The following is a 17151-nucleotide window of genomic DNA, read 5'->3' as shown; positions in this document are numbered from 1 at the left end:
CTGGAATTTTTGTAGGCAAAAGCCCAGGACGGGCCGCAGGCAAGTTAGGCAAGTTGGCTTTGAAAGGAGGCACTTTTCCCCAAGAAGCCAAACTCAAGAACCCTCAATGCAGATGTCATTTTGTAGGGCGCGTTTGGGCCTCCGATGGCAGCCAGGTTTGGAGGAGGGGGCAGCTTTGGTCTGGGAGAAATCCTCGTCCTTCTGGAATTTTTGTACTCAAAAGCCCAGGATGGGCCGCAGGCAAGTTAGGCAAGTTGGCTCCGAAAGGAGGCACTTTTCCCCAAGAAGCCAAACTCAAGAACCCACAATGCAGATGTCATTTTGTAGGGCGCGTTTGGGCCTCCGATGGTAGCCAGGTTTGGAGGAGGGGGCAGCTTTCTTCTGGGAGAAATCCTCGTCCTTATGGAATTTTTGTAGGCAAAAGCCCAGGACGGGACGCAGGCAAGTTGGCTTTGAAAGGAGGCACTTTCCCCCAAGAAGCCAAACTCAAGAGCCCACTTGGCAGATGTCATTTTGTAGGGCGCGTTTGGGCCTCCGATGGCAGCCAGGTTTGGCGGAGGGGGCAGCTTTGGTCTGGGAGAAATCCTCGTCCTTCTGGAATTTTTGGAGGCAAAAGCCCAGGACGGGCCGCAGGCAAGTTAGGCAATTTGGCTCCGAAAGGAGGCACTTTTCCCCAAGAAGCCAAACTCAAGATCCCACTTGGCAGATGTCATTTTGTAGGGCGCGTTTGTGCCTCTGATGGCAGCCAGGTTTGGAGGAGGGGGCAGCTTTGGTCTGGGAGAAATCCTCGTCCTTATGGAATTTTTGGAGGCAAAAGCCCAGGACGGGACGCAGGCTAGTTAGGCAAGTTGGCTCCGAAAGGAGGCACTTTTCCCCAAGAAGCCAAACTCAAGAACCCGCAATGCAGATGTCATTTTGTAGGGCGCGTTTGGGCCTCCGATGGCAGCCAGGTTTGGAGGAGGGGGCAGCTTTGGTCTGGGAGAAATCCTCGTCCTTATGGAATTTTTGGAGGCAAAAGCCCTGCATGGGCCGCCGGCAAGTTGACTCCGAAAGGAGGCACTTTTCCCCAAGAAGCCAAACTCAAGAGCCCGCTTGGCAGATGTCATTTTGTAGGGCGCGTTTGGGCCTCCGATGGCAGCCAGGTTTGGCGTAGGGGGCAGCTTTGGTCTGGTAGAAATCCTCGTCCTTATGGAATTTTTGTAGCAAACGTCCGGGACGGGACACAGGCAAGTTGGTTTTGAAAGGAGTCACTTTTCCCCAAGAAGCCAAACTCAAGAGCCCACTTGGCAGATGTCATTTTGTAGGGCGCGTTTGGGCCTCCGATGGCAGCCAGGTTTGGAGGAGGGAGCAGCTTTGGTCTGGGAGAAATTCTTGTCCTTCTGGAATTTTTGTAGGCAAAAGCCCAGGACGGGCCGCAGGCAAGTTAGGCAAGTTGGCTTTGAAAGGAGGCACTTTTCCCCAAGAAGCCAAACTCAAGAACCCACAATGCAGATGTCATTTTGTAGGGTGCGTTTGGGCCTCCGATGGCAGCCAGGTTTGGAGGAGGGGGCAGCTTTGGTCTGGGAGAAATCCTCGTCCTTATGGAATTTTTGTACTCAAAAGCCCAGGACGGGCCGCAGGCAAGTTAGGCAAGTTGGCTCCGAAAGGAGGCACTTTTCCCCAAGAAGCCAAACTCAAGAACCCACAATGCAGATGTCATTTTGTAGGGCGCGTTTGGACCTCCGATGGCAGCCAGGTTTGGAGGAGGGGGCAGCTTTCTTCTCGGAGAAATCTTCGTCCTTATGGAATTTTTGTAGGCAAAACCCAGGACGGGACGCAGGCAAGTTGGCTTTGAAAGGAGGCACTTTCCCCCAAGAAGCCAAACTCAAGAGCCCACTTGGCAGGTGTCATTTTGTAGGGCGCGTTTGGGCCTCCGATGACAGCCAGGTTTGGAGGAGGGGGCAGCTTTGGTCTGGGAGAAATCCTCGTCCTTATGGAATTTTTGTAGGCAAAAGCCCAGAATGGGCCGCCGGCAAGTTGACTCCGAAAGGAGGCACTTTTCCCCAAGAAGCCAAACTCAAGAGCCCACTTGGCAGATGTCATTTTGTAGGGCGCGTTTGGGCCTCCGATGGCAGCCAGGTTTGGAGGAGGGGGCAGCTTTGGTCTGGGAGAAATCCTCGACCTTATGGAATTTTTGTAGGCAAAAGCCCAGAATGGGCCGCAGGCTAGTTAGGCAAGTTGGCTTTGAAAGGAGGCACTTTTCCGCAAGAAGCCAAACTCAAGAGCCCACTTGGCAGATGTCATTTTGTAGGGCGCGTTTGGGCCTCCGATGGCAGCCAGGTTTGGAGGAGGGGGCAGCTTTGGTCTGGGAGAAATCCTCGTCCTTCTGGAATTTTTGTAGGCAAAAGCCCAGGACGGGCCGCAGGCAAGTTGGCTTTGAAAGGAGGCACTTTCCCCCAAGAAGCCAAACTCAAGAGCCCAATTGGCAGATGTCATTTTGTAGGGCACGTTTGGGCCTCCGATGGCAGCCAGGTTTGGAGGAGGGGGCAGCTTTGGTCTGGGAGAAATCCTCGTCCTTATGGAATTTTTGTAGGCAAAAGCCCTGCATGAGCCGCAGGCAAGTTGACTCCGAAAGGAGGCACTTTTCCGCAAGAAGCCAAACTCAAGAGCCCACTTGGCAGATGTCATTTTGTAGGGCGCGTTTGGGCCTCCGATGGCAGCCAGGTTTGGAGGAGGGGGCAGCTTTGGTCTGGGAGGAATCCTCGTCCTTATGAAATTTTTTTAGCAAAAGCCCGGGACGGGTCGCAGGCAAGTTGGTTTTGAATGGAGTCACTTTTCCCCAAGAAGCCAAACTCAAGAGCCCACTTGGCAGATGTCATTTTGTAGGGCGCGTTTGGGCCTCCGATGTCAGCCAGGTTTGGAGGAGGGGGCAGCTTTGGTCTGGGAGAAATCCTCGTCCTTATGGAATTTTTGTAGGCAAAAACCCCGCATGGGCCGCAGGCAAGTTAGGCAAGTTGACTCCGAAAGGAGGCACTTTTCCCCAAGAAGCCAAACTCAAGAACACTCAATGCAGATGTCATTTTGTGGGGCGCGTTTGGGCCTCCGATGGCAGCCAGGTTTGGAGGAGGGGGCAGCTTTGGTCTGGGAGAAATCCTCGTCCTTCTGGAATTTTTGTAGGTAAAAGCCCAGGATGGGCCGCAGGCAAGTTAGGCAAGTTGGCTCCGAAAGGAGGCACTTTTCCCCAAGAAGCCAAACTCATGAACCCTCAATGCAGATGTCATTTTGTGGGGCGCGTTTGGGCCTCCGATGGCAGCCAGTTTGGGAGGAGGGGGCAGCTTTGGTCTGGGAGAAATCCTCGTCCTTATGGAATTTTTGTAGTCTAAAGCCCAGCACGGGCTGCAGGCAAGTTGGCTTTGAAAGGAGGCACTTTCCCCCAAGAAGCCAAACTCAGGAGCCCACTTGGCAGATGTCATTTTGTAGGGCGCGTTTGGGCCACCGATGGCAGCTAGGTTTGGAGGAGGGGGCAGCTTTGGTCTGGGAGAAATCCTCGTCGTTATGGAATTTTTGTAGGCAAAAGCCCAGAATGGGCTGCAGGCTAGTTAGGCAAGTTGGCTTTGAAAGGAGGCACTTTTCCGCAAGAAGCCAAACTCAAGAGCCCACTTGGCAGATGTCATTTTGTAGGGCGCGTTTGGGCCTCCGATGGCAGCCAGGTTTGGAGGAGGGGGCAGCTTTGGTCTGGGAGAAATCCTCGTCCTTATGGAATTTTTGGAGGCAAAAGCCCAGGACGGGCCGCAGGCAAGTTGGCTTTGAAAGGAGGCACTTCCACCCAAGAAGCCAAACTCAAGAGCCCACATGGCAGATGTCATTTTGTAGGGCACGTTTGGGCCTCCGATGGCAGCCAGGTTTGGAGGAGGGGGCAGCTTTGGTCTGGGAGAAATCCTCGTCCTTATGGAATTTTTGTAGCAATCGTCCGGGACGGGACACAGGCAAGTTGGTTTTGAAAGGAGTCACTTTTCCCCAAGAAGCCAAACTCAAGAGCCCACTTGGCAGGTGTCATTTTGTAGGGCACGTTTGGGCCTCCGATGGCAGCCAGGTTTGGAGGAGGGGGCAGCTTTGGTCTGGGAGAAATCCTCGTCCTTATGGAATTTTTGGAGGCAAAAGCCCAGGACGGGCCGCAGGCAAGTTAGGCAAGTTGGCTCCGAAAGGAGGCACTTTTCCCCAAGAAGCCAAACTCCAGAACCCTCAATGCAGATGTCATTTTGTGGGGCGCGTTTGGGCCTCCGATGGCAGCCAGGTTTGGAGGAGGGGGCAGCTTTGGTCTGGGAGAAATCCTCGTCCTTATGGAATTTTTGGAGGCAAAAGCCCTGCATGGGCCGCCGGCAAGTTGGCTCCGAAAGGAGGCACTTTTCCCCAAGAAGCCAAACTCAAGAGCCCGCTTGGCAGATGTCATTTTGTGGGGCGCGTTTGGGCCTCCGATGGCAGCCAGGTTTGGCGGAGGGGGCAGCTTTGGTCTGGGAGGAATCCTCGTCCTTATGGAATTTTTGTAGCAAACGTCCGGGACGGGACGCAGGCAAGTTGGTTTTGAAAGAAGTCACTTTTCCCCAAGAAGCCAAACTCAAGAGCCCACTTGGCAGGTGTCATTTTGTAGGGCGCGTTTGGGCCTCCGATGGCAGCCAGGTTTGGAGGAGGGGGCAGCTTTGGTCTGGGAGAAATCCTTGTCCTTCTGGAATTTTTGTAGGCAAAAGCCCAGAATGGGCTGCAGGCTAGTTAGGCAAGTTGGCTTTGAAAGGAGGCACTTTTCCCCAAGAAGCCAAACTCAAGAGCCCACTTGGCAGATGTCATTTTGTAGGGCGCGTTTGGGCCTCCGATGGCAGCCAGGTTTGGAGGAGGGGGCAGCTTTGGTCTGGGAGAAATCCTCGTCCTTTTGGAATTTTTGTAGGCAAAAAACCCATATGGGCCGCAGGCAAGTTAGGCAAGTTGACTCCGAAAGGAGGCACTTTTCCCCAAGAAGCCAAACTCAAGAAACCTCAATGCAGATGTCATTTTGTGGGGCGCGTTTGGGCCTCCGATGGCAGCCAGGTTTGGAGGAGGGGGCAGCTTTGGTCTGGGAGAAATCCCCGTCCTTATGGAATTTTTGTCGGCAAAAGCCCTGCACGGGCCGCAGGCTAGTTAGGCAAGTTGGCTTTGAATGGAGGCACTTTTCCGCAAGAAGCCAAACTCAAGAGCCCACTTGGCAGATGTCATTTTGTAGGGCGCGTTTGGGCCTCCGATGGCAGCCAGGTTTGGAGGAGGGGGCAGCTTTGGTCTGGGAGAAATCCTCGTCCTTATGGAATTTTTGTAGGGAAAAGCCCAGGACGTGCCGCAGGCAAGTTGGCTTTGAAAGGAGGCACTTTTCCCCAAGAAGCCAAACTCAAGAGCCCACTTGGCAGGTGTCATTTTGTAGGGCACGTTTGGGCCTCCGATGGCAGCCAGGTTTGGAGGAGGGGGCAGCTTTGGTCTGGGAGAAATCCTCGTCCTTCTGGAATTTTTGTAGGCAAAAGCCCTGCATGGGCCGCAGGCAAGTTGACGCCGAAAGGAGGCACTTTTCCCCAGGAAGCCAAACTCAAGAACCCTCAATGCAGGTGTCATTTGGTGGGGCGCGTTTGGGCCTCCGATGGCAGCCAGGTTTGGAGGAGGGGGCAGCTTTGGTCTGGGAGAAATCCTCGTCCTTATGGAATTTTTGGAGGCAAAAGCCCAGGACGGGCCGCAGGCAAGTTAGGCAATTTGGCTCCGAAAGGAGGCACTTTTCCCCAAGAAGCCAAACTCAAGAGCCCACTTGGCAGATGTCATTTTGTAGGGCGCGTTTGTGCCTCTGATGGCAGCCAGGTTTGGAGGAGGGGGCAGCTTTGGTCTGGGAGAAATCCTCATCCTTATGGAATTTTTGTAGGCAAAAGCCCAGGACGGGACGCAGGCTAGTTAGGCAAGTTGGCTTTGAAAGGAGGCACTTTTCCCCAAGAAGCCAAACTCAAGAGCCCACTTGGCATGTGTCATTTTCTAGGGCGCGTTTGGGCCTCCGATGGCAGCCAGGTTTGGAGGAGGGGGCAGCTTTGGTCTGGGAGAAATCCTCGTCCTTATGGAATTTTTGGAGGCAAAAGCCCTGCATGGGCCGCCGGCAAGTTGACTCCGAAAGGAGGCACTTTTCCGCAAGAAGCCAAACTCAAGAGCCCACTTGGCAGATGTCATTTTGTAGGGCGCGTTTGGGCCTCCGATGGCAGCCAGGTTTGGCGGAGGGGGCAGCTTTGGTCTGGGAGGAATCCTCGTCCTTATGGAATTTTTGTAGCAAACGTCCGGGACGGGATGCAGGCAAGTTGGTTTTGAAAGGAGTCACTTTTCCCCAAGAAGCCAAACTCAAGAGCCCACTTGGCAGATGTCATTTTGTAGGGCGCGTTTGGGCCTCCGATGGCAGCCAGGTTTGGAGGAGGGAGCAGCTTTGGTCTGGGAGAAATCCTTGTCCTTCTGGAATTTTTGTAGGCAAAAGCCCAGGACGGGTCGCAGGCAAGTTAGGCAAGTTGGCTTTGAAAGGAGGCACTTTTCCCCAAGAAGCCAAACTCAAGAACCCACAATGCAGATGTCATTTTGTAGGGTGCGTTTGGGCCTCCGATGGCAGCCAGGTTTGGAGGAGGGGGCAGCTTTGGTCTGGGAGAAATCCTCGTCCTTCTGGAATTTTTGTACTCAAAAGCCCAGGACGGGCCGCAGGCAAGTTAGGCAAGTTGGCTCCGAAAGGAGGCACTTTTCCCCAAGAAGCCAAACTCAAGAACCCACAATGCAGATGTCATTTTGTAGGGCGCGTTTGGACCTCCGATGGCAGCCAGGTTTGGAGGAGGGGGCAGCTTTGGTCTGGGAGAAATCCTCGTCCTTATGGAATTTTTGTAGGCAAAAGCCCAGGACGGGACGCAGGCAAGTTGGCTTTGAAAGGAGGCACTTTCCCCCAAGAAGCCAAACTCAAGAGCCCACTTGGCAGATGTCATTTTGTAGGGCGCGTTTGGGCCTCCGATGGCAGCCAGGTTTGGAGGAGGGGGCAGCTTTGGTCTGGGAGAAAACCTCGTCCTTCTGGAATTTTTGTAGGCAAAAGCCCTGCATGGGCCGCCGGCAAGTTGACTCCGAAAGGAGGCACTTTTCCCCAAGAAGCCAAACTCAAGAGCCCACTTGGCAGGTGTCATTTTGTAGGGCGCGTTTGGGCCTCCGATGGCAGCCAGGTTTGGAGGAGGGGGCAGCTTTGGTCTGGGAGAAATCCTCGTCCTTCTGGAATTTTTGTAGGCAAAAGCCCTGCATGGGCCGCCGGCAAGTTGACTCCGAAAGGAGGCACTTTTCCCCAAGAAGCCAAACTCAAGAGCCCGCTTGGCAGATGTCATTTTGTAGGGCGCGTTTGGGCCTCCGATGGCAGCCAGGTTTGGAGGAGGGGGCAGCTTTGTTCTGGGAGAAATCCTCGTCCTTATGGAATTTTTGTAGGCAAAAGCCCTGCATGGGCCGCCGGCAAGTTGACTCCGAAAGGAGGCAATTTTCCCCAAGAAGCCAAACTCAAGAGCCCACTTGGCAGGTGTCATTTTGTAGGGCGCGTTTGGGCCTCCGATGGCAGCCAGGTTTGGAGGAGGGGGCAGCTTTGGTCTGGGAGAAATCCTCGTCCTTATGGAATTTTTGTAGGCAAAACCCCTGCATGAGCCGCAGGCAAGTTGACTCCTAAAGGAGGCACTTTTCCCCAGAAAGCCAAACTCAAGAGCCCACTTGGCAGATGTCATTTTGTAGGGCGCGTTTGGGCCTCCGATGGCAGCCAGGTTTGGAGGAGGGGGCAGCTTTGGTCTGGGAGGAATCCTCGTCCTTATGGAATTTTTGTAGCAAAAGCCCAGGACGGGACGCAGGCAAGTTGGTTTTGAAAGGAGTCACTTTTCCCCAAGAAGCCAAACTCAAGAGCCCACTTGGCAGGTGTCATTTTCTAGGGCGCATTTGGGCCTCCGATGTCAGCCAGGTTTGGAGGAGGGGGCAGCTTTGGTCTGGGAGAAATCCTCGTCCTTATGGAATTTTTGTAGGCAAAAACCCCGCATGGGCCGCAGGCAAGTTAGGCAAGTTGACTCCGAAAGGAGGCACTTTTCCCCAAGAAACCAAACTCAAGAACCCTCAATGCAGATGTCATTTTGTGGGGCGCGTTTGGGCCTCTGATGGCAGCCAGGTTTGGAGGAGGGGGCAGCTTTGGTCTGGGAGAAATCCTCGTCCTTATGGAATTTTTGTAGTCTAAAGCCCAGCACGGGCCGCAGGCTAGTTAGGCAAGTTGGCTTTGAAAGGAGGCACTTTTCCGCAAGAAGCCAAACTCAAGAGCCCACTTGGCAGGTGTCATTTTGTAGGGCGCGTTTGGGCCTCCGATGGCAGCCAGGTTTGGAGGAGGGGGCAGCTTTGGTCTGGGAGAAATCCTCGTCCTTATGGAATTTTTGGAGGCAAAAGCCCAGGACGGGCCGCAGGCAAGTTGGCTTTGAAAGGAGGCACTTCCACCCAAGAAGCCAAACTCAAGAGCCCACTTGGCAGGTGTCATTTTGTAGGGCACGTTTGGGCCTCCGATGGCAGCCAGGTTTGGAGTAGGGGGCAGTTTTGGTCTGGGAGAAATCCTCGTCCTTCTGGAATTTTTGTAGGCAAAAGCCCTGCATGGGCCGCAGGCAAGTTGACTCCGAAAGGAGGCACTTTTCCCCAGGAAGCCAAACTCAAGAACCCTCAATGCAGGTGTCATTTTGTGGGGCGCGTTTGGGCCTCCGATGGCAGCCAGGTTTGGAGGAGGGGGCAGCTTTGGTCTGGGAGAAATCCTCGTCCTTATGGAATTTTTGTAGGCAAAAGCCCAGGACGGGCCGCAGGCAAGTTGGCTTTGAAAGGAGGTACTTCCACCCAAGAAGCCAAACTCAAGAGCCCACTTGGCAGATGTCATTTTGTAGGGCACGTTTCGGCCTCCGATGGCAGCCAGGTTTGGAGGAGGGGGCAGCTTTGGTCTGGGAGAAATCCTCGTCCTTCTGGAATTTTTGTAGTCAAAAGCCCTGCAAGTTGATTCCGAAAGGAGGCACTTTTCCCCAAGAAGCCAAACTCAAGAGCCCGCTTGGCAGATGTCATTTTGTAGGGCGCGTTTGGGCCTCCGATGGCAGCCAGGTTTGGAGGAGGGGGCAGCTTTGGTCTGGGAGGAATCCTCGTCCTTATGGAATTTTTGTAGGCAAAAGCCCTGCATGGGCCGCCGGCAAGTTGACTCCGAAAGGAGGCAATTTTCCCCAAGAAGCCCAACTCAAGAGCCCACTTGGCAGGTGTCATTTTGTAGGGCGCGTTTGGGCCTCCGATGGCAGCCAGGTTTGGAGGAGGGGGCAGCTTTGGTCTGGGAGAAATCCTCGTCCTTATGGAATTTTTGGAGGCAAAACCCCTGCATGAGCCGCAGGCAAGTTGACTCCGAAAGGAGGCACTTTTCCCCAGAAAGCCAAACTCAAGAGCCCACTTGGCAGATGTCATTTTGTAGGGCGCGTTTGGGCCTCCGATGGCAGCCAGGTTTGGAGGAGGGGGCAGCTTTGGTCTGGGAGGAATCCTCGTCCTTTTGGAATTTTTGTAGCAAAAGCCCGGGACGGGACGCAGGCAAGTTGGTTTTGAAAGGAGTCACTTTTCCCCAAGATGCCAAACTCAAGAGCCCACTTGGCAGATGTCATTTTGTAGGGCACGTCTGGGCCTCCGATGGCAGCCAGGTTTGGAGGAGGGGGCAGCTTTGGTCTGGGAGAAATCCTCGTCCTTATGGAATTTTTGTAGGCAAAAGCCCAGGACGGGCCGCAGGCAAGTTGGCTTTGAAAGGAGGTACTTCCACCCAAGAAGCCAAACTCAAGAGTCCACTTGGCAGTTGTCATTTTGTAGGGCACGTTTGGGCCTCCGATGGCAGCCAGGTTTGGAGGAGGGGGCAGCTTTGGTCTGGGAGAAATCCTCGTCCTTATGGAATTTTTGGAGGCAAAAGCCCAGGACGGGCCGCCGGCAAGTTGACTCCGAAAGGAGGCACTTTTCCCCAAGAAGCCAAACTCAAGAGCCCGCTTGGCAGATGTCATTTTGTAGGGCGCGTTTGGGCCTCCGATGGCAGCCAGGTTTGGAGGAGGGGGCAGCTTTGGTCTGGGAGGAATCCTCGTCCTTATGGAATTTTTGTAGCAAAAGCCCGGGACGGGACGCAGGCAAGTTGGTTTTGAAAGGAGTCACTTTTCCCCAAGAAGCCAAACTCAAGAGCCCACTTGGCAGGTGTCATTTTCTAGGGCGCGTTTGGGCCTCCGATGTCAGCCAGGTTTGGAGGAGGGGGCAGCTTTGGTCTGGGAGAAATCCTCGTCCTTATGGAATTTTTGTAGTCTAAAGCCCAGCACGGGCCGCAGGCTAGTTAGGCAAGTTGGCTTTGAAAGGAGGCACTTTTCCGCAAGAAGCCAAACTCAAGAGCCCACTTGGCAAATGTCATTTTGTAGGGCGCGTTTGGGCCTCCGATGGCAGCCAGGTTTGGAGGAGGGGGCAGCTTTGGTCTGGGAGGAATCCTCGTCCTTATGGAATTTTTGTAGCAAAAGCCCGGGACGGGACGCAGGCAAGTTGGCTTTGAAAGGAGTCACTTTTCCCCAAGAAGCCAAACTCAAGAGCCCACTTGGCAGGTGTCATTTTGTAGGGCGCGTTTGGGCCTCCGATGGCAGCCAGGTTTGGAGGAGGGGGCAGCTTTGGTCTGGGAGAAATCCTCGTCCTTATGGAATTTTTGTAGGCAAAAACCCCGCACGGGCCGCAGGCAAGTTAGGCAAGTTGGCTTTGAAAGGAGGCACTTTTCCGCAAGAAGCCAAACTCAAGAACCCACAATGCAGATGTCATTTTGTAGGGCGCGTTTGGGCCTCCGATGGCAGCCAGGTTTGGAGGAGGGGGCAGCTTTGGTCTGGGAGAAATCCTCGTCCTTATGGAATTTTTGTAGCAAAAGCCCAGGACGGGACGCAGGCAAGTTAGGCAAGTTGACTCCGAAAGGAGGCACTTTTCCCCAAGAAACCAAACTCAAGAACCCTCAATGCAGATGTCATTTTGTGGGGCGCGTTTGGGCCTCCGATGGCAGCCAGGTTTGGAGGAGGGGGCAGCTTTGTTCCGGGAGAAATCCTCGTCCTTATGGAATTTTTGTAGTCTAAAGCCCAGCACGGGCTGCAGGCAAGTTGGCTTTGAAAGGAGGCACTTTCCCCCAAGAAGCCAAACTCAGGAGCCCACTTGGCATATGTCATTTTTTAGGGCGCGTTTGGGCCACCGATGGCAGCTAGGTTTGGAGGAGGGGGCAGCTTTGGTCTGGGAGAAATCCTCGTCCTTATGGAATTTTTGGAGGCAAAAGCCCAGGACGGGCCGCAGGCAAGTTGGCTTTGAAAGGAGGCACATCCACCCAAGAAGCCAAACTCAAGAGCCCACTTGGCAGATGTCATTTTGTAGGGCAAGTTTGGGCCTCCGATGGCAGCCAGGTTTGGAGGAGGGGGCAGCTTTGGTCTGGGAGGAATCCTCGTCCTTATGGAATTTTTGTAGCAAAAGCCCGGGACGGGACACAGGCAAGTTGGCTCTGAAAGGAGTCACTTTTCCCCAAGAAGCCAAACTCAAGAGCCCACTTGGCAGGTGTCATTTTGTAGGGCACGTCTGGGCCTCCGATGGCAGCCAGGTTTGGAGGAGGGGGCAGCTTTGGTCTGGGAGAAATCCTCGTCCTTATGGAATTTTTGTAGGCAAAAGCCCAGGACGGGCCGCAGGCAAGTTAGGCAAGTTGGCTTTGAAAGGAGGCACTTTTCCCCAAGAAGCCAAACTCAAGAACCCTCAATGCAGATGTCATTTTGTGGGGCGCGTTTGGGCCTCCGATGGCAGCCAGGTTTGGAGGAGGGGGCAGCTTTGGTCTGGGAGAAATCCTCGTCCTTATGGAATTTTTGTAGGCAAAAGCCCTGCACGGGCCGCAGGCTAGTTAGGCAAGTTGGCTTTGAAAGGAGGCACTTTTCCGCAAGAAGCCAAACTCAAGAGCCCACTTGGCAAATGTCATTTTGTAGGGCGCGTTTGGGCCTCCGATGGCAGCCAGGTTTGGCGGAGGGGGCAGCTTTGGTCTGGGAGGAATCCTCGTCCTTATGGAATTTTTGTAGCAAACGTCCGGGACGGGACGCAGGCAAGTTGGTTTTGAAAGGAGTCACTTTTCCCCAAGAAGCCAAACTCAAGAGCCCACTTGGCAGATGTCATTTTGTAGGGTGCGTTTGGGCCTCCGATGGCAGCCAGGTTTGGAGGAGGGAGCAGCTTTGGTCTGGGGGAAATCCTTGTCCTTCTGGAATTTTTGTAGGCAAAAGCCCAGGACGGGCCGCAGGCAAGTTAGGCAAGTTGGCTTTGAAAGGAGGCACTTTTCCCCAAGAAGCCAAACTCAAGAACCCTCAATGCAGATGTCATTTTGTAGGGCGCGTTTGGGCCTCCGATGGCAGCCAGGTTTGGAGGAGGGGGCAGCTTTGGTCTGGGAGAAATCCTCGTCCTTCTGGAATTTTTGTACTCAAAAGCCCAGGATGGGCCGCAGGCAAGTTAGGCAAGTTGGCTCCGAAAGGAGGCACTTTTCCCCAAGAAGCCAAACTCAAGAACCCACAATGCAGATGTCATTTTGTAGGGCGCGTTTGGGCCTCCGATGGTAGCCAGGTTTGGAGGAGGGGGCAGCTTTCTTCTGGGAGAAATCCTCGTCCTTATGGAATTTTTGTAGGCAAAAGCCCAGGACGGGACGCAGGCAAGTTGGCTTTGAAAGGAGGCACTTTCCCCCAAGAAGCCAAACTCAAGAGCCCACTTGGCAGATGTCATTTTGTAGGGCGCGTTTGGGCCTCCGATGGCAGCCAGGTTTGGAGGAGGGGGCAGCTTTCTTCTGGGAGAAATCCTCGTCCTTATGGAATTTTTGTAGGCAAAAGCCCTGCATGGGCCGCCGGCAAGTTGACTCCGAAAGGAGGCACTTTTCCCCAAGAAGCCAAACTCAAGAGCCGACTTGGCAGGTGTCATTTTGTAGGGCGCGTTTGGGCCTCCGATGGCAGCCAGGTTTGGAGGAGGGGGCAGCTTTGGTCTGGGAGAAATCCTCGTCCTTCTGGAATTTTTGTAGGCAAAAGCCCAGAATGGGCCGCAGGCTAGTTAGGCAAGTTGGCTTTGAAAGGAGGCACTTTTCCCCAAGAAGCCAAACTCAAGAGCCCACTTGGCAGATGTCATTTTGTAGGGCGCGTTTGGGCCTCCGATGGCAGCCAGGTTTGGAGGAGGGGGCAGCTTTGGTCTGGGAGAAATCCTCGTCCTTATGGAATTTTTGTAGGCAAAACCCCTGCATGAGCCGCAGGCAAGTTGACTCCGAAAGGAGGCACTTCCACCCAAGAAGCCAAACTCAAGAGCCCACTTGGCAGATGTCATTTTGTAGGGCACGTTTGGGCCTCCGATGGCAGCCAGGTTTGGAGGAGGGGGCAGCTTTGGTCTGGGAGAAATCCTCGTCCTTATGGAATTTTTGTAGGCAAAAGCCCTGCATGAGCCGCAGGCAAGTTGACTCCGAAAGGAGGCACTTTTCCCCAGAAAGCCAAACTCAAGAGCCCACTTGGCAGATGTCATTTTGTAGGGCGCGTTTGGGCCTCCGATGGCAGCCAGGTTTGGAGGAGGGGGCAGCTTTGGTCTGGGAGGAATCCTCGTCCTTATGGAATTTTTGTAGCAAAAGCCCAGGACGGGACGCAGGCAAGTTGGTTTTGAAAGGAGTCACTTTTCCCCAAGAAGCCAAACTCAAGAGCCCACTTGGCAGGTGTCATTTTGTAGGGCGCGTTTGGGCCTCCGATGGCAGCCAGGTTTGGAGGAGGGGGCAGCTTTGGTCTGGGAGAAATCCTCGTCCTTATGGAATTTTTGTAGGCAAAAACCCCGCATGGGCCGCAGGCAAGTTAGGCAAGTTGGCTTTGAAAGGAGGCACTTTTCCCCAAGAAGCCAAACTCAAGAACCCTCAATGCAGATGTCATTTTGTGGGGCGCGTTTGGGCCTCTGATGGCAGCCAGGTTTGGAGGAGGGGGCAGCTTTGGTCTGGGAGAAATCCTCGTCCTTATGGAATTTTTGTAGGCAAAAGCCCAGAACGGGCCGCAGGCTAGTTAGGCAAGTTGGCTTTGAAAGGAGGCACTTTTCCGCAAGAAGCCAAACTCAAGAGCCCACTTGGCAGATGTCATTTTGTAGGGCGCGTTTGGGCCTCCGATGGCAGCCAGGTTTGGAGGAGGGGGCAGCTTTGGTCTGGGAGAAATCCTCGTCCTTATCGAATTTTTGGAGGCAAAAGCCCAGGACCGGCCGCAGGCAAGTTGGCTTTGAAAGGAGGCACTTCCACCCAAGAAGCCAAACTCAAGAGCCCACTTGGCAGATGTCATTTTGTAGGGCACGTTTGGGCCTCCGATGGCAGCCAGGTTTGGAGGAGGGGGCAGCTTTGGTCTGGGAGAAATCCTCGTCCTTATGGAATTTTTGTAGGCAAAAGCCCTGCATGGGCCGCAGGCAAGTTTACTCCGAAAGGAGGCACTTTTCCCCAAGAAGCCAAACTCAAGAGCCCACTTGGCAGATGTCATTTTGTAGGGCGCGTTTGGGCCTCCGATGGCAGCCAGGTTTGGAGGAGGGGGCAGCTTTGGTCTGGGAGAAATCCTCGTCCTTCTGGAATTTTTGTACTCACAAGCCCAGGACGGGCCGCAGGCAAGTTAGGCATTTTGGCTCCGAAAGGAAGCACTTTTCCCCAAGAACCCAAACTCAAGAGCCCACTTGGCAGATGTCATTTTGTAGGGCGCGTTTGGGCCTCCGATGGCAGCCAGGTTTGGAGGAGGGGGCAGCTTTGGTCTGGGAGAAATCCTCGTCCTTATGGAATTTTTGTCGGCAAAAGCCCTGCATGGGCCGCAGGCAAGTTGACTCCGAAAGGAGGCACTTTTCCCCAAGAAGCCAAACTCAAGAGCCCACTTGGCAGATGTCATTTTGTAGGGCGCGTTTGGGCCTCCGATGGCAGCCAGGTTTGGAGGAGGGGGCAGCTTTGGTCTGGGAGGAATCCTCGTCCTTATGGAATTTTTGTAGCAAAAGCCCGGGACGGGACACAGGCAAGTTGGTTTTCAAAGGAGTCACTTTTCCCCAAGAAGCCAAACTCAAGAGCCCACTTGGCAGGTGTCATTTTGTAGGGCACGTTTGGGCCTCCGATGGCAGCCAGGTTTGGAGGAGGGGGCAGCTTTGGCCTGGGAGAAATCCTCGTCCTTCTGGAATTTTTGGAGGCAAAAGCCCAGGACGGGCCGCAGGCAAGTTAGGCAAGTTGGCTCCGAAAGGAGGCACTTTTCCCCAAGAAGCCAAACTCAAGAACCCTCAATGCAGATGTCATTTTGTGGGGCGCGTTTGGGCCTCTGATGGCAGCCAGGTTTGGAGGAGGGGGCAGCTTTGGTCTGGGAGAAATCCTCGTCCTTATGGAATTTTTGTAGTCTAAACCCCAGCACGGGCCGCAGGCTAGTTAGGCAAGTTGGATTTGAACGGAGGCACTTTTCCGCAAGAAGCCAAACTCAAGAGCCCACTTGGCAGATGTCATTTTGTAGGGCGTGTTTGGGCCTCCGATGGCAGCCAGGTTTGGAGGAGGGGGCAGCTTTGGTCTGGGAGAAATCCTCGTCCTTATGGAATTTTTGTAGGCAAAAGCCCAGGACGGGCCGCAGGCAAGTTGGCTTTGAAAGGAGGCACTTCCACCCAAGAAGCCAAACTCAAGAACCCACAATGCAGATGTCATTTTGTAGGGCGCGTTTGGGCCTCCGATGGCAGCCAGGTTTGGAGGAGGGGGCAGCTTTGGTCTGGGAGGAATCCTCGTCCTTATGGAATTTTTGTAGGCAAAAGCCCTGCATGGGCCGCAGGCAAGTTTACTCCGAAAGGAGGCACTTTTCCCCAGGAAGCCAAACTCAAGAAGTCTCAATGCAGGTGTCATTTTGTGGGGCGCATTTGGGCCTCCGATGGCAGCCAGGTTTGGAGGAGGGGGCAGCTTTGGTCTGGGAGAAATCCTCGTCCTTATGGAATTTTTGTAGGCAAAAGCCCAGGACGGGGCGCAGGCAAGTTAGGCAAGTTGGCTCCGAAAGGAGGCACTTTTCCCCAAGAAGCCAAACTCAAGAGCCCACTTGGCAGATGTCATTTTGTGGGGAGCGTTTGGGCCTCTGATGGCAGCCAGGTTTGGAGGAGGGGGCAGCTTTGGTCTGGGAGAAATCCTCGTCCTTATGGAATTTTTGTAGGCAAAAGACCAGCACGGGCCGCAGGCAAGTTGACTCCGAAAGGAGGCAATTTTCCCCAAGAAGCCAAACTCAAGAGCCCACTTGGCAGGTGTCATTTTCTAGGGCGCGTTTGGGCCTCCGATGGCAGCCAGGTTTGGAGGAGGGGGCAGCTTTGGTCTGGGAGAAATCCTCGTCCTTCTGGAATTTTTGTTGGCAAAAGCCCAGCACGGGCCGCAGGCTAGTTAGGCAAGTTGGCTCCGAAAGGAGTCACTTTTCCCCAAGAAGCCAAACTCAAGAGCCCTCTTGGCAGGTGTCATTTTGTAGGGCGCGTTTGGGCCTCCGATGGCAGCCAGGTTTGGAGGAGGGGGCAGCTTTGGTCTGGGAGAAATCCTCGTCCTTATGGAATTTTTGTACTCAAAAGCCCAGGACGGGCCGCAGGCAAGTTAGGCATTTTGGCTCCGAAAGGAAGCACTTTTCCCCAAGAACCCAAACTCAAGAGCCCACTTGGCAGATGTCATTTTGTAGGGCGCGTTTGGGCCTCCGATGGCAGCCAGGTTTGGAGGAGGGGGCAGCTTTGTTCTGGGAGAAATCCTCGTCCTTATGGAATTTTTGTAGGCACAAGCCCAGGACGGGCCGCAGGCAAGTTGGCTTTGAAAGGAGGCACTTTCCCCCAAGAAGCCAAACTCAAGAGCCCACTTGGCAGGTGTCATTTTGTAGGGCGCGTTTGGGCCTCCGATGGCAGCCAGGTTTGGAGGAGGGGGCAGCTTTGGTCTGGGAGAAATCCTCGTCCTTATGGAATTTTTGTAGGCAAAAGCCCTGCATGGGCCGCAGGCAAGTTGACTCCGAAAGGAGGCAATTTTCCCCAGGAAGCCAAACTCAAGAGCCCACTTGGCAGATGTCATTTTGTAGGGCGCGTTTGGGCCTCCGATGGCAGCCAGGTTTG

Source organism: Cinclus cinclus, chromosome 24 (assembly GCF_963662255.1).
Source record: "Cinclus cinclus chromosome 24, bCinCin1.1, whole genome shotgun sequence".
In the NCBI taxonomy this organism is placed as follows: domain Eukaryota; kingdom Metazoa; phylum Chordata; class Aves; order Passeriformes; family Cinclidae; genus Cinclus; species Cinclus cinclus.
The sequence above is the reverse complement of the archived record's forward strand: the minus strand, read 5'-3'. Positions refer to the sequence as shown.